This window comes from Perca fluviatilis, chromosome 14, assembly GCF_010015445.1.
Source record: "Perca fluviatilis chromosome 14, GENO_Pfluv_1.0, whole genome shotgun sequence".
In the NCBI taxonomy this organism is placed as follows: domain Eukaryota; kingdom Metazoa; phylum Chordata; class Actinopteri; order Perciformes; family Percidae; genus Perca; species Perca fluviatilis.
The window spans coordinates 31,843,195-31,857,269 of record NC_053125.1 but is presented as its reverse complement, the minus strand read 5'-3'; positions in this window follow the sequence as shown (position 1 = coordinate 31,857,269).

The window sequence follows — 14,075 nt, the reverse complement described above, 5'->3', positions numbered from 1 at the left end:
TTTTCCTTGGGTACCCCTACTCATGTCTAAGAAAAGACTGGCCCCCTTTAGAGCTGAAGTTGAGGTAACTCTGAAATTAGAGGCTGGAGTCAGAAGGGATATCAGAGGTCATAAATAATGAACCAATCCATGGCTCTGCTCCTATAGGCCCAATGGTGTTCCTTATGGACACCATGCCTTTGGCTTAGGAGGCCCGTGTTGAAAGTGTGTCTCTTATCATTTAGAGCAGACACCCACGGTGAATCAGATGGTTTATGTTATACAAGGCTGCATTAGAGGCATATTAGTATGACTGTCATGAGAGGTTGTGGAGAGGAATAGAAACCAGTCTCTCAGGGCAAGCACAGAGAATGGTCTGCTCTATCTTTATTCTCCATGTCAAATATAGGCTCTTATCCTCTGGCAGAAGATATGAGTAAACTTAGCACTTTCTAAACTATAGGCTAATGGACCTACCTCAGTTAAAACTTTAAATAATGTTGCTTGAGATTGAGGGTGTGCAATAAACTTCATGATAGAAACATGGATTGCGTTACTCTTATCACTGTTTATGAAAGATAAGGCAATAGATTGTTGCTGTGTGATGTGCTTCAGTCTAGCCTCTATCACTTTGTTCATGTTGTTTTTTATTGTAAGTATGTCAGCTGTATGATAAAACAATATGTCAAGTCTTATTTGTGAAGCATTTGAACTCAAGGCAAATATCCCTCTGGGGACAATAAAGTAGGCCTATCTCTAAGTGGTCTCCATGATGTGTAAAAATTAAAACGTTGTCATAGGACTATAGCAAACACATCGTTGGAAAGGTCTCAACCTGGAGATTAACATATGTCAGTCTGAAGAGGATATTACTCCTGCTTTGAAATATTGACCTCTGAACCTTGAACCCAGTCCATGTTTGAAGGCCTGTCATTTAGCAACAGAAGGTGCTACACACATCAGACCAGCTGTTATAGAAAGCTCTGGACATCAGCTGTCATGTAGCTATGGTCACCAAATTACCTACTGTAAGCACTGTCAAATATGGTAATAAGCTATTTTCACCCTATTTAACGATTCGATTTTTAAAATCTGATGACACCAGTGTGTTCTCCATCGTAAAAAACCCCAGGGTGTATCCAAAATTATACACTGCCAACTTCTACTTATGAGAAATATACCAATATACTTTAAAACTACAACTCCCATAAGAAACGCCACAGAAGCTGTTACAAAGCTTGAGCACTTGTAGTTCTTCCGGGGTGGGTAGGGGGACTCGTTCGGCTCCTGTTTCTGCTGTCTGCCGTAAGATGGCTTGATTCCATTTCAGATTGGCGCCACATCGCCGGCCGTACACAATACATGAGACAAATACATGAAACTGTATTTTATTATTATAACTATCTTTATTGTTTAACCCCTCAAATACAACGTTAGAAAAAACATCAATATTACGAATATTATATATTTTTATCTTCGTATCCGCTGGGCGGGACGCACTACGTCACTTCGGAGTTTTCCGCGGATTCGTTTAAACGTTATTATGGTTCATAACTTACTGGAACAAAACTGAGCAACGTGTTGTTGCTGGTGACACAATCACTGACTGTATGTATATTACCATACTGAAGCGATCCTGGCGTTAAAGACCAGCTGATCGCTGCCCGATTCTTTGAAATGAATTGCCGCATTGGTGGATATCGGCTTTGAATGCGTCCTGCTAGGATCATATCGTAATGTTCTAATTACAGCATATACTGTAATATTTCACCGGTAATAAGACCGAAATATGTATTAAAATAAAGAAATGAATACCATGATAACATCTAAATAAATGTTGATAGATGTAGCGTTATAGTTTAAAAAATATAAATCAACAAAAAAGCAACCCAGCTTCCCTGGCGAAATAGACCGAAATAATAACATTAAAATAAATACATATAAACCGTGATAATATCTCGTGAATAATGTTGATTAAAACAGTGGTTATTGGGCTAAAAATACAAATAATAACTGTATAGATTTCCGGAGTTAAGGGCGGGGGGCGTTTTTTTCTTCGTCGATATCCGACGGTGAGGGAATAACATGAATGTCTATCTGACGGACCCCCTCGTCGAAAAATAGCGTCAAGGGTACCCTATTTCGTTGAAACTTGACGCCAGGGTCCTTGACCATGCGTCATACATTGACAGTAGGGAGTAGAGACTGGGTTGAGACATCAATCATTTAACCAAAAACAACTCATAGCACACATCATGTTAGTCCTCATTGATGCCCATATCAGGGGGTTAAAGGACGGTCCAAATTCTTGTCTTTTGGTAGAATTTCCGGCGGACAAGAAAAACTCCGCTCCCTTTCTGTAGAGTCAGGAAGAGAGAATGTGTGTGTGTGCGTGTATGTGCGTGCGTGTGTGTGTGTCATCAGCTTGGAAATCTTCCAAGCCTTTTACCTGACAGACAGTTTCTAAACCCAGAGAAGATAAGTTTTGTAGTGCTTAGTGACGGATTGCCAAAAAAAAGCATCAGCCTTTCATTTCCTACTGTAATGGCTATTTGGTGTTTTATTTTGTTTAGTTTTTTTGTGAAAATATCTAGAATGTTGATTCTGGACATTAATCAGTGATATGTTCAGTTATTAGACTGCAGATCTCTGTGTGAAGTGCAAAATGTAGCCAGAAAGGTTGTATGGGCTGTTTATCTGCCAGCTGCACATGCTAAGTGGTGATAGCTGGTTACAAGAACATGGAGGTGAACAGTTAACAGGAGCCCCCTGCTGACTTTGTTGTGCAACTGACTGAGTGGACTTTAAAAAATAATGTTTTTCATTTCCAGGATCAACTTTATAGACCAGAAATGGGGTCTGGTATGGGTGAATGTTTAGCTCTTAATTATGCTAACCTGTTTTTAGGACTATGGTAGGAACAACACATTTTCCCTTTCAAAACCCATTCAAAGAAAACATTTTGTGTTGGGGTAGATATATTGATGATGTTGTTTTGTTCTTTTTGGGATCAGAGAAAGAGCTTCTAGACTTCCACACTTCATATGCAAATGTTAAGTTGAGCCTGGAATACTACCGACAAGTCTTTAACTTTCTGGACATAAAGATCTCTAAAGATGACCAAGGCTTATTGCACACTTCTATTTTAAAAAAAAACAACTGATCTTAATACCATATTGCATGCCGAGAGTTTTCACCCACCATGGCTTGTTAATAATATCACTAATGGACAAATCCAGAGACTAATAGACTAAGACGTATATGTGATTCTGATCTGGACTTCCAAATCCAGTCTATGGACATGCAGCAGCACTTCAGACACAGAGGGTATGAAGATCAAGTTATAAGGGCTCGTGTTGCTGATATTGTTCCCCTTTTAAAAATGTGAGTATATAACTGACCTACTTCTTACATTGTACTTAAGTACATATGTACACAAATACTTTCAGAATATAATAAATGTTTATTGCCAATAATACACATACAAGTTTGGAATTGTTGTAACTTTTACTTTTACTAGATCAAAATATATTTAAAGTAACATTACTTTTACTTTATCACAATAGGCCTATTCCTCTTTCCATCACTGGTTTTGCCCCACTGGTTATAAGCTACTATATAAATATTCCCCAATGTTTCCCCTCTATGAGACAAATGTCAATTCCAAAGAGAAACTTTAACCCACAGTTAAATATAGAGAAAAAAAATAAAGTCTTTGAAGACTTTCCAGTTGAATGCTCCTCTTGAGAACAGAGTGATAGCTGCCTCCTGCTGGCTGTCTGACTGCATTACATCATGCTTTCTTCTCAAAGCCTCAGAATATGATTGGTTCAATGTATGCATCATCAGGTCATCTTTACTGTGCGTTCATGGAGTGAAAATCATTCACGTAACGTCCTGTGGGGAATCAGAGGTGGGAAACTCGGGCTGAATTTTGATAACAGAGTTTCCCAGTTGGTGGCACGTTGTTGACAACTGACGATTGATGTAGACGACTTTGGTTCACAGAACATATTTCCAAAGACAATAAACTGTTTATTGTGGACAAATGCCTCTGCCAAGAAACATACACAGACATAATATTTTTCAAATTATTCATAAATAGGCCCATGTATAAAAAAAACACATTATCCCGTGTCTTTTCCCGTTGGTTGTCCTGCAGAAACACACACCTGGCGATGTGCTGTTTGGATGCTCGCATAAGAAAACAGCAGAGAATCTTCTGTTATTGTGGCCTCCATGTTTCCACCCACCTGATGCTCTAGGCTACGACCAACCATTGGTGGCAGTCATGCAAAAAGTTGTTATGCCAAACGCCAAGATAACAGAAGAAGAAGAACACGCATCCCGACCATGTGAACGCTGCCAGTTGGAAAAACAACGTAACCACGGGGGCGGTCCCTGTTATTCCGAGGTGGCATGAACGCGCCATTAATTATTAACACTGAACAATATCATATATGTGTTTATGTGAGAGAATGAATGTGGGGTAAAATGTAACATCTACCTTAACCCTCCTGTTATCCTCAAATGTACTAACATCTGGTATCAAGGATAACAGGTGGGTTAATTAGCTCAGGCCCCACCCACCCAGCACGCTAGGTGACACAAATCAAACACACCGCCATGTTATTTCACCAACAGGTGCATGCTGGTTGTGGCTAACATGCTAAATGCTAACATGCTGATGGATGATCCTCCACTTCACGTTCAGACAGGTGAGTTCAACAACACACTCTCTGGGATGGGTGGTACTGTGTGTGTGTGTGTGTGTGTGTGTGTGTGTGTGTGTGTGTGTGTGTGTGTGTGTGTGTGTGTGTGTGTGTGTGTGTGTGTGTGTGTGTGTGTGTGTGTGTGTGTGTGTGTGTGTGTGTGTGTGTGTGTGTGGACATGTTGAAGCACTTTATTTTACCATACCTAGAGATTGGTATGGGGGTACTTTCCATAAAATCATCTCTCAATGCAAATCAAACCGGCTAACTGAAATAAAACCATGCCAATCTTTAGGTATGGTGAAGGGTATGTGATGATGTGGGGGCTATTTTAATTACAAAGGATCAGGATGCATAGTATCCTGGATCCATGAAATAACTGATCTTTAAAAATAACAATCTGCCCGCCTCTATGGGAATTTAGGACTGACTTATGCCCCCTGTATTTTAAAGAAGAACATTTATTCATTTACGATAGCCTACATTATTCATTCACAAAGAAAATTCTTGACCTTAAAGGTTGGATTTTTCCTCATTTTTGTAATTAAGGCATAAAGATCAATTTCCAAAAGATGATTTTTTTCATTCCTCTTTTTAGTCAACTTTAGCATGGATGTAGTCACTTATGCTTAACACTGTATGAAGCTAACATGATGCATTCAGGGGAAAATAGATTGTAGACTTAAAGACGCGTAGGCTAGCTTCTGGCCTGGGACTGTTAATTCAACATGTAGCCATGTGTCTGTGGTGATCAGTAGGATTTGGATTTGTTGCAGTAGTTGCAAAGTACAATATATAAAAATACAGTAAGTGTGTTGCATCATACAAAAGGAAAAATACAATGTTAAAGTGTTATAAACAAGAAACAGGATGAAGCAGAAGCTTATTTTTCCCACTTATTATTATTATTATTATTATTATTATTATTATCATTATTATTATTATTATTATTATTATTATTATTATTATTCAGCTCTAAATAGTTCCTCTATAGATTATGTATTTTCTTATATATCTTTTAACAAGTAAAGAAATAAAAAAGTGATTCATTCTCTGTATGCATTTGCATCATTTGTCTTTGAGCATTAAGATTTACAGTAATATAGAAAAAGTTGTTTTAAAGCCTGAAAATCAGTCGGTGTTCTGCAGCTGCACAGCATTGTGGGAGTGTTTGATTTGGATCACTGATCATGCTCAGTGTGGAGCTGTTGGAGACAAAACATCAACACCAGACTGGTAGAGAGAGACTGGTTAATTTTTTGAGTATGTGAAAGGTCAGTGATTCAGAGTGTTTCCTGTGAGGACAGTGGAGATGCAGTACTGACAGAACACCACCAGGTGGTAGACCAGACCAGTCTCAACACAAGGTGGAGGGGGTCTGAGGTTGGGGGGTGTAGAGGTTGGTTTTAAACCTCCATTTCCCCTGTGTAGGGTGGAGTAGCAGCAGTGTGGTTTCTCCTCCTGCTGTTAGCAGCTCAGTTAGTCTCTTGTTAGTTTATAATCACAGAGATGAATGTTGTTGATGAAGTTTATTTGCTTACATGTTGTCAGATTGTAGTTGTCATTTCCCTAAAGATAGAGTCTGTCTTTGTATCTATAAGCAGTTTATTGTTATGAACAGATGTGGAGCAGATGATGTTGGATCTGCAGACAGCAACAGCTGATCATCACCAGTCATTCATGCCCTGTTGTCCATATCTAATACGGCCTGATGTGGTAAGGGAAGTGAATTTACAGACCTCTGTAGCTCGCTGCTCATCTCGGCTGCTCATTCCTTGTTGCGTAAACCTACTTGGCAATGAATCTGCACTGAAAAAATTTCCGGTTGTCATTTACTTAAAAAGCTAGTTAACAAATTGCACGCAGAAACTACTTGTACATTTTACTCAGGAAAGTCTAAGGTAAAGTTTACTTGCCATTTAAGAATTTTTTTTTATTTAAAATGCTCAAGTAAACATTACTGGCAATTCTCTTTCTTAGAAACAAGATGCACTCATTCTTTCTTAGTAAATTTCACCTAGACTTGACCTGACTACCTTAACATCTACTAACAAAACCCATGTAAAAATGATTGGTTTCAGGGTTTATTTAATTTAAAAATAACTTTATTTTGAAGAATGATATTTCATCTGCCACCTGCAGTGTCTCCTTCTGCTTTCTGTGTGTGTGAGAAAAACGGCAAAAGCTTAAAAAAAGTGTCGACATGTTAAATAAAACCCTCAAAATTAAAATAAAAAGGGAAGTTGCTGGGAAGCACTACAAAACTGCAGTTTTTGTGTGTGTGTGTGTGTGTGTGTGTTGCTATGCAGCTTAATAATGTTATTCATAATGTTTGTAGCAACTGCCGCGGTGTGCGCGTGTTGTCGTTTATTTTATTTTAACTATCTGAGTTTGGTCTCTGTTCTGTTTTCTGATATGATGCTTTCATCCAAAAGAGAGTTTTACAAAAAATATAAAACTACTTATATAAAGTGTCTGATTTTAAAATGTACATTTGTGCAGGAATGGCAGTTATTGCCCAGGGGTATAAAAACGTACAGTTTAATAGGGGTGGAACGGTACATGTATTCATATTGAACCGAAAAGGTACGGGCGTCACGGTTCGGTGCATCAATTTACACGGAGAATACACGGTATACAAATGAATAAAACTTGCATGCAAATGAATTAATGTAAAGCGGAACTAATGTAATGCAGAACTACTGTTAGATACATGGGTTCTTTAGGGACACCTTATCTGTAGCCCTGCCTTAGCTCTGAAGCTTGGCGTGCAGCCTATGTAGCCGACCTCCGCCTATGTATGCAGTTTTTGTCAGGTGGCCGGTGCTCCAGTGAATGAGAGTCAGAGATAGCAGCACTAAGGATGAGTATGGCGAGTGGTGGCAGCCCACAAGAGTTAGAGGACCCGCCTTGGGATCTTTAAGATCACAAGTTTGGGAAAACTTTGGTTTCCCAGTCAGTTCCAGTAGTACAGGCGATATATCCGACGCCATCACCCAGATGTGCCAATCACGGGAACGATACAAAAAACTCTGTCCAACTTCTCCTCCCTACAGTGCTTAACCAGCCTTTAGATACAAATACAAATAGGGCCAACAAAAATCCCTGAAGCAATCTTGAATTTCCATGTCATCTTTAATGCCCATATTCACTTGTAGAGGAACGTGGCTTCAAGTATTTGCTGCATCTACTCGAACCTCGTTACAACATGCCATCCCGTCCACACATGAGGCAAACTGGAGTCCAGGCATGAAAACAGGTCAGGGGTGAAAAAGTTGAGAAGGATATAACCCCTCTAGTGGGGTCCATTCTCCCCTGGAATTTTTTTTAAATAGTCCATATTTAAAGCATCAATCTGATGCATTTTGAGATGCATTTTTGCCAACCAACAGTGTAATATTTCAATATGCACTCATTAAAGTTGTAATTTGACTGGCAAAACAGTTAAAGTACTTCTGACATTACACAATAATAAATAAATAAACTAAAAAAGAAGATCAATTTTTACTTCTTCTAACCATATGTTAAATAAAGAGTCAATGTGGATTTACATATTGCCATAATATTATAATCCTACAATGAATCATTGTGAAAACTAAACTTTACTACTTTGGCCAAGTCATCATCAAAAAAGCGAATTTATATATTAGTTGTCATGTACATTTATTAAAAACGTTTCATATAGGTAGACGTCTAAACTCCGTGATGTTTAAATACCTGCCATGCTGATTCCAAACAGGCATCTGATTGGCTAGAACTTGTTTCATTGGTAGGTGGAAGTTCGATGATTGGTTGAATCCAGCGCATCGAAACAAACCAGACACCCCTTAAACATTTTCTCATCGAATCTACACGATTCACGTATTCTACGTCACCAGACTGTGAATTTCATGTCTGGTAGTCCCTTCCATATACAACCAAACGACGTTGATGGAACACGAGTTGTCAGCTGCACCTTCCGTTTTACTAACGACTTCTCGTGCTACGGGAAGCTATGTCACAGTGACTGCTCATTTTATTGACTCTGAGTGGGAAATGAAAGCATCAGTTGTACAGACGCGACCCCTGTATGAGCAGCACACAAGCAGTCCCCCTGGCTGAGAAGCTACAGAGAGTGTCGGCAGAGTGGAAACTAGAGAGGCCTGGAACAACTATTTCAGTGACCGCAGACGATGCAAAAACAAAGTTAATGCCATCAGAGAAGAAGGGCTGGGTAGGTAGAATTTTTTGTTGTTGATGATGCTTGATTTTCAGTTTTATAGCTGATTGTCTGTCTTATTTTGTTTACAAGTTACAGATGGAATCTGGAGGTGATGTGGGGTACTTATTGTTTACTGTTTTCATCTTACAGTTGCAGCTAGCTCAGGGGACAGACTGTATGCCACTAGGTGGTACAGCCTGAGACAGCTAGCTCAGAGGACAGACTGTATGACACTAGGGTGGTACAGCCTGAGACAGCTAGCTCAGTGGACAGACTGTATGACACTAGGTGGTACAGCCTGAGACACAGCAGGCGCAGGGACAGACTGTAGGACACTAGGTGGTACAGCCTGAGACAGCTAGCTCAGTGGACAGACTGTACGACACTAGGGTGGTACAGCCTGAGACAGCTAGCTCAGTGGACAGACTGTATGACACTAGGTGGTACAGCCTGAGACAGCTAGCTCAGTGGACAGACTGTATGACACTAGGTGGTACAGCCTGAGACAGCTAGCTCAGTGGACAGACTGTATGACACTAGGTGGTACAGCCTGAGACAGCTAGCTCAGGGGACAGACTGTAGGACACTAGGTGGTACAGCCTGAGACAGCTAGCTCAGTGGACAGACTGTATGACACTAGGTGGTACAGCCTGAGACAGCTAGCTCAGGGGACAGACTGTATGACACTAGGTGGTACAGCCTGAGACAGCTAGCTCAGAGGACAGACTGTATGACACTAGGTGGTACAGCCTGAGACAGCTAGCTCAGGGGACAGACTGTATGACACTAGGTGGTACAGCCTGAGACAGCTAGCTCAGTGGACAGACTGTAGGACACTAGGTGGTACAGCCTGAGACAGCTAGCTCAGTGGACAGACTGTATGACACTAGGTGGTACAGCCTGAGACAGCTAGCTCAGTGGACAGACTGTATGCTAGAAGAATTGGGATGTATCCATGGAAGTATGTGTGCCGTCTGATGGCTTGTATGCTATGAAAAGTTGCCGGTGAAAAATGTAAAGCAGTCATAGTGTAACAGTGAATATTTCTAGTGTGGAAAATCCTGTATACATGCTCATAATGACCTAAAAAATATGGGCCTGAAGAGTTCTGTGACTTTTAAACTTGTATGTAAACTTGGACAGACTGAATCTTCACCGACTACAGAATCTAACCTCAGACGCTCTGCTCTGTAGCTGTTTGTGTTTCGTGTAATAGTTTCCAACCGCTGGCTGTTTATAGTCTGCGGTGTGTTTGTTCTCTGTTCTCTGTTATCTGCGCTGAAGAGAAGCGTGGATCGGTTAGCCCCAACCAGAACAGGAGGAAAACAACCGCTGACACCAGAGTTTATTGATCCTGCACAGAAACAAGCTCAAAAATACAATATAAATATCAGTAAATAGTTATTATCATTAAACTCTGTTCAGTAGATATTTGCTGGTTGTTGTGCAATGTATGAAACACTTAGAGAGGAACACATGTATGACTTAAATAAGAAGCATTTTTTTGAACGAAACACATCTAAAGAATGCAAACATGCTTAAAATGTGAGTTGTTTGTCTCTTTGTAGCTGCATTAACATCAATCAACATTTATTCATAAAGTGCTTCACAGCAACCAACAGGTATCCAAAGTGCTTGAAGGACCAATAATAAAAAAAATGTACCATACAATAAAAAAGAGTAAAACATAAAATACAGTCAAATCTAAAACTGTTGCATAAAAACAGGAGACAGAAGGGAAAATGCTGCAACGCTACTGTGCATTAAAAAGCCATTCTAAATAAAGAAGTAACTTGTTCCAAAGTCTCGGGGCAGCAACTGAAAAGAGTGACCCCAACAGTTTGGGGGAGCTGCCTATGTTCCCACAGTCCAATGGTCCCACAGGTCTATGTTCCCACATTTCTAACATTTCTTTTCAAAATTAGGCCCTATGTTTCCACAGTTCCCACATTTCTAAGATTTTTTTCCAAAATTACCCACATTTCCTTTTTAATAAATACGTATCAGATTGTATCCTCCTTTCTCCCAATTTGGTAGCCAATTACACCCAACCTATTATCCAGTAGCAATGGACTACAGATGGAATGTAGTTTGTAGCTAAATCTGGTGCGCCCATCTCTTTGTTTATTAGAAACATAACCCTAACCTTAATTTTAAGAAAAATCTTAGAAATGTGGGAATATAGGGCTGACCGCACAGTTTGTTACCTCCCGGACCTTGGGACTTCTAAAGCCAGTTGATTGGATGACTGGACTGACCTTTTTGTGCTTGCAAAGGTTTAAAATCTCACCAGGGCTATATAGATGTAGATGTGAGGGTCCCTGGGGACCAGTGATTGGCCGTCTGGACTCCACTGGTTGGACTGGTGTGATGGTCTCTGGGGACCAGCGATGACGGCGTCTGGACTCCACTGGTTGGACTGTTGTGATGGTGTTCAGGTCTTCCTCACTGAGGCGTGAGGACCTCTGGCTCTGCTGGAGGCTCTGAACACAAACAGTACAAACATTAGGGTAAACTGATAGAGAGACAAACTCCATCAGCAGACAAACAGCGTTTCTCAACAGTCATTTGTTTGGCTCCCTTCATACGTCTAGATAAGGGTGGTAGTTTTTTTAAGCCCAGAGACCATCGCAGGTTAAATGTCATAATCCAGTCCATGAACAAATTGAGGAAATATTATGCATACATCTCAAAACACATTAGTGCTGTTTTATCTTAAAGGTAAAACATAGAATATTAAAAATAAAATGTACAATATTTTTCTCAGAAATGTAAAGGAGAAGTAAAAAGCAGAAGGAAGTCAAAATACTGAATTAAAATAAAATGAGGAAGAACTCAACCGCTTCCTGCTTTTATTTCGGCGGTTGGCTCTGGATGTCTTTAATAAGAGACAGAGACTGCAAGACTAATTTTAAAAGACCGTGTGAAGATATATATGTAAACAATGCAAATATTACACTATTGTAATGTCATGTAAACATCATATTCTATTTGAGTTTTCAAAATAAGGCCTTTTTTCTGAAAATAGCATTTTTCGATGAAGACGTGATATGTCTGTATTATTCAGGTTTTAGAAGCAGTCTTTGGACATGTATACTGCACATTCAGAATGTTTGTTTACGGCTGCATGTAAACAGGTATCGTGACATCCCTGTGTGAATGTGATGTGCAGGTGGCACCTTGTATGACAGCCTCCGCGGTGTGTGTGTGTGTGTGTGTGTGTGTGTGTGTGTGTGTGTGTGTGTGTGTGTGTGTGTGTGTGTGTGTGTGTGTGTGTGTGTGTGTGTGTGTGTGTGTGTGTGTGTGTGTGTGTGTGTGTGTGTGTGTGTGTGTGTGAATGGTACGTCTAGTGTTGTGTTATATGTGAGGAATGAAAGCACTATATAAAATGTAAGGAATAGTTAATGATATTCCCACATATTGTACAAATCCTCTTTTTCCCTTTTTCGTCGTGGTTTTTTTTTTTTTTTTTAGAGTGGGATGGTTGCATAATCAGACAGAAAAGTGTGTCATGTTGCTCAAAGTTGAGAAATAGCTCAAAAGAGCTAAGCTGTACCTCTGGTCCTGTTTGATTTGATCACTATTTGTCCATAACTGACATCTTCTTTTCCTCTCACTGGAGAGGAGACTGCAGCTGGATCTCTCTCTGGATATAATAATATTTATACTGCTGTAAGATTATTGTTAATGTAGAATTATTATTAGAGTTATTATGGCCCTTTATGGCTGCAGGTTTTAGACCTGCTGGGAACAAAGGAAGAGCAAGGCAGAGGGCCTTTTTCTGAAACGGGAAACTGGACGACCACAAAGCTGCTTGCAGAGATGATGGAGCAAAACCTCACCAGTGTCAGTTTACTGGTATCAACAGGAGGAAGCTCCTGCTGTGGTTGTACACTCAGAGTGGAAAACACGTTGCAATTATTAGTTGTATTAATGGTCAGTTTCAGACGGAGAAAACAAAAGCATCTTTGGTCTGCTTAGTTTCTCTCTCTTTTATATCCAAACTTAAATCTTACTTTGAGACAGGATTCCCATTCTACGTTTGGTTTTTAGTCTATTGTCGTCTTAAAGTATTACCCAATGTTATTTTACATGTTTTGTCTTGTTAATGACTCTCATGTTCAGACTTAAAACAGCCAATGTATCTTACAAGTATTGCATGTTTATTGAAGCCTGATATATCTTTGACACTGGCACAGAGGAAGATTGTTGTTTAAAACCTATAACTGAACATGTTTACATGCACACATTTGTTCGGTTTTTGCCCTTATTCCTAAAAGACAATATTTTGTCTAAGCTGTTTTCATGGCTGATTAAAGAATATCAGGGACATGCTTTCTGTTCATGCCAACGCCATGGGAACAGGTCTTGGTGGGAACACTCAGTGACCTGCATAACAGCTAATAATATAAGTTTCTAAAACAATAAAGGGATTATTCAACACAGTCTGGAAAATAGTATTTAACCAAGTAAGGGTTAATGACGAGGTGTCCATTCTCAGAGAGAGACTGAACAGCGGCGAAGCCAGATATGAACTAGCCACTATAAACACACACACACAACACAAGGGTTATGTTTCTAGTGATGGAGACATACTGTAGGAGAGCAGCTTTACCTTTCTTCCTGTTTTTTTTTTGTCTTCTGTTTTCACCCGGAGTAGATTGCAGCAGGATCACTCTCGGAAAAGAAATATCATTATTAATACCAGGACTGTACAGTATATTTACTACTTATACAAAAAGTATACTGATTATTTAAACTCCTACTACAATCAGTATTCAGTCCGTCCAGGATTTCGCGATCGCGCCAATTTAACCAATCACCGTGACTTTGTGCGCGACTCGCAATTTTGACCAATCAGCGCAACTTTTCCGCAAATTTGACCAATGACCGGAGTTTCCCGCGACTTCAACCAATCCCAGCAGTCCCACGTGCCAGACTTTGTATCAGTATGTGACTCTTGAGAGCCAATGACCAAGCAGGAGTAAGAACGGGATGACGTAACACGCACATCGCCAAATTCATTTCCTTGTATGAAGACCAGAGTGTGTGATGCCCTCATACCTGCTGCTTCTGACTGGCTAGTAGTCCTAACTTCTGTACGCTGTCAGGGGCACACCTTCATACTCTGCTTCTGACTGGCTAGTAGTCCTTACCAGGGTAGTCAGGCAGCGCCCCTCCTA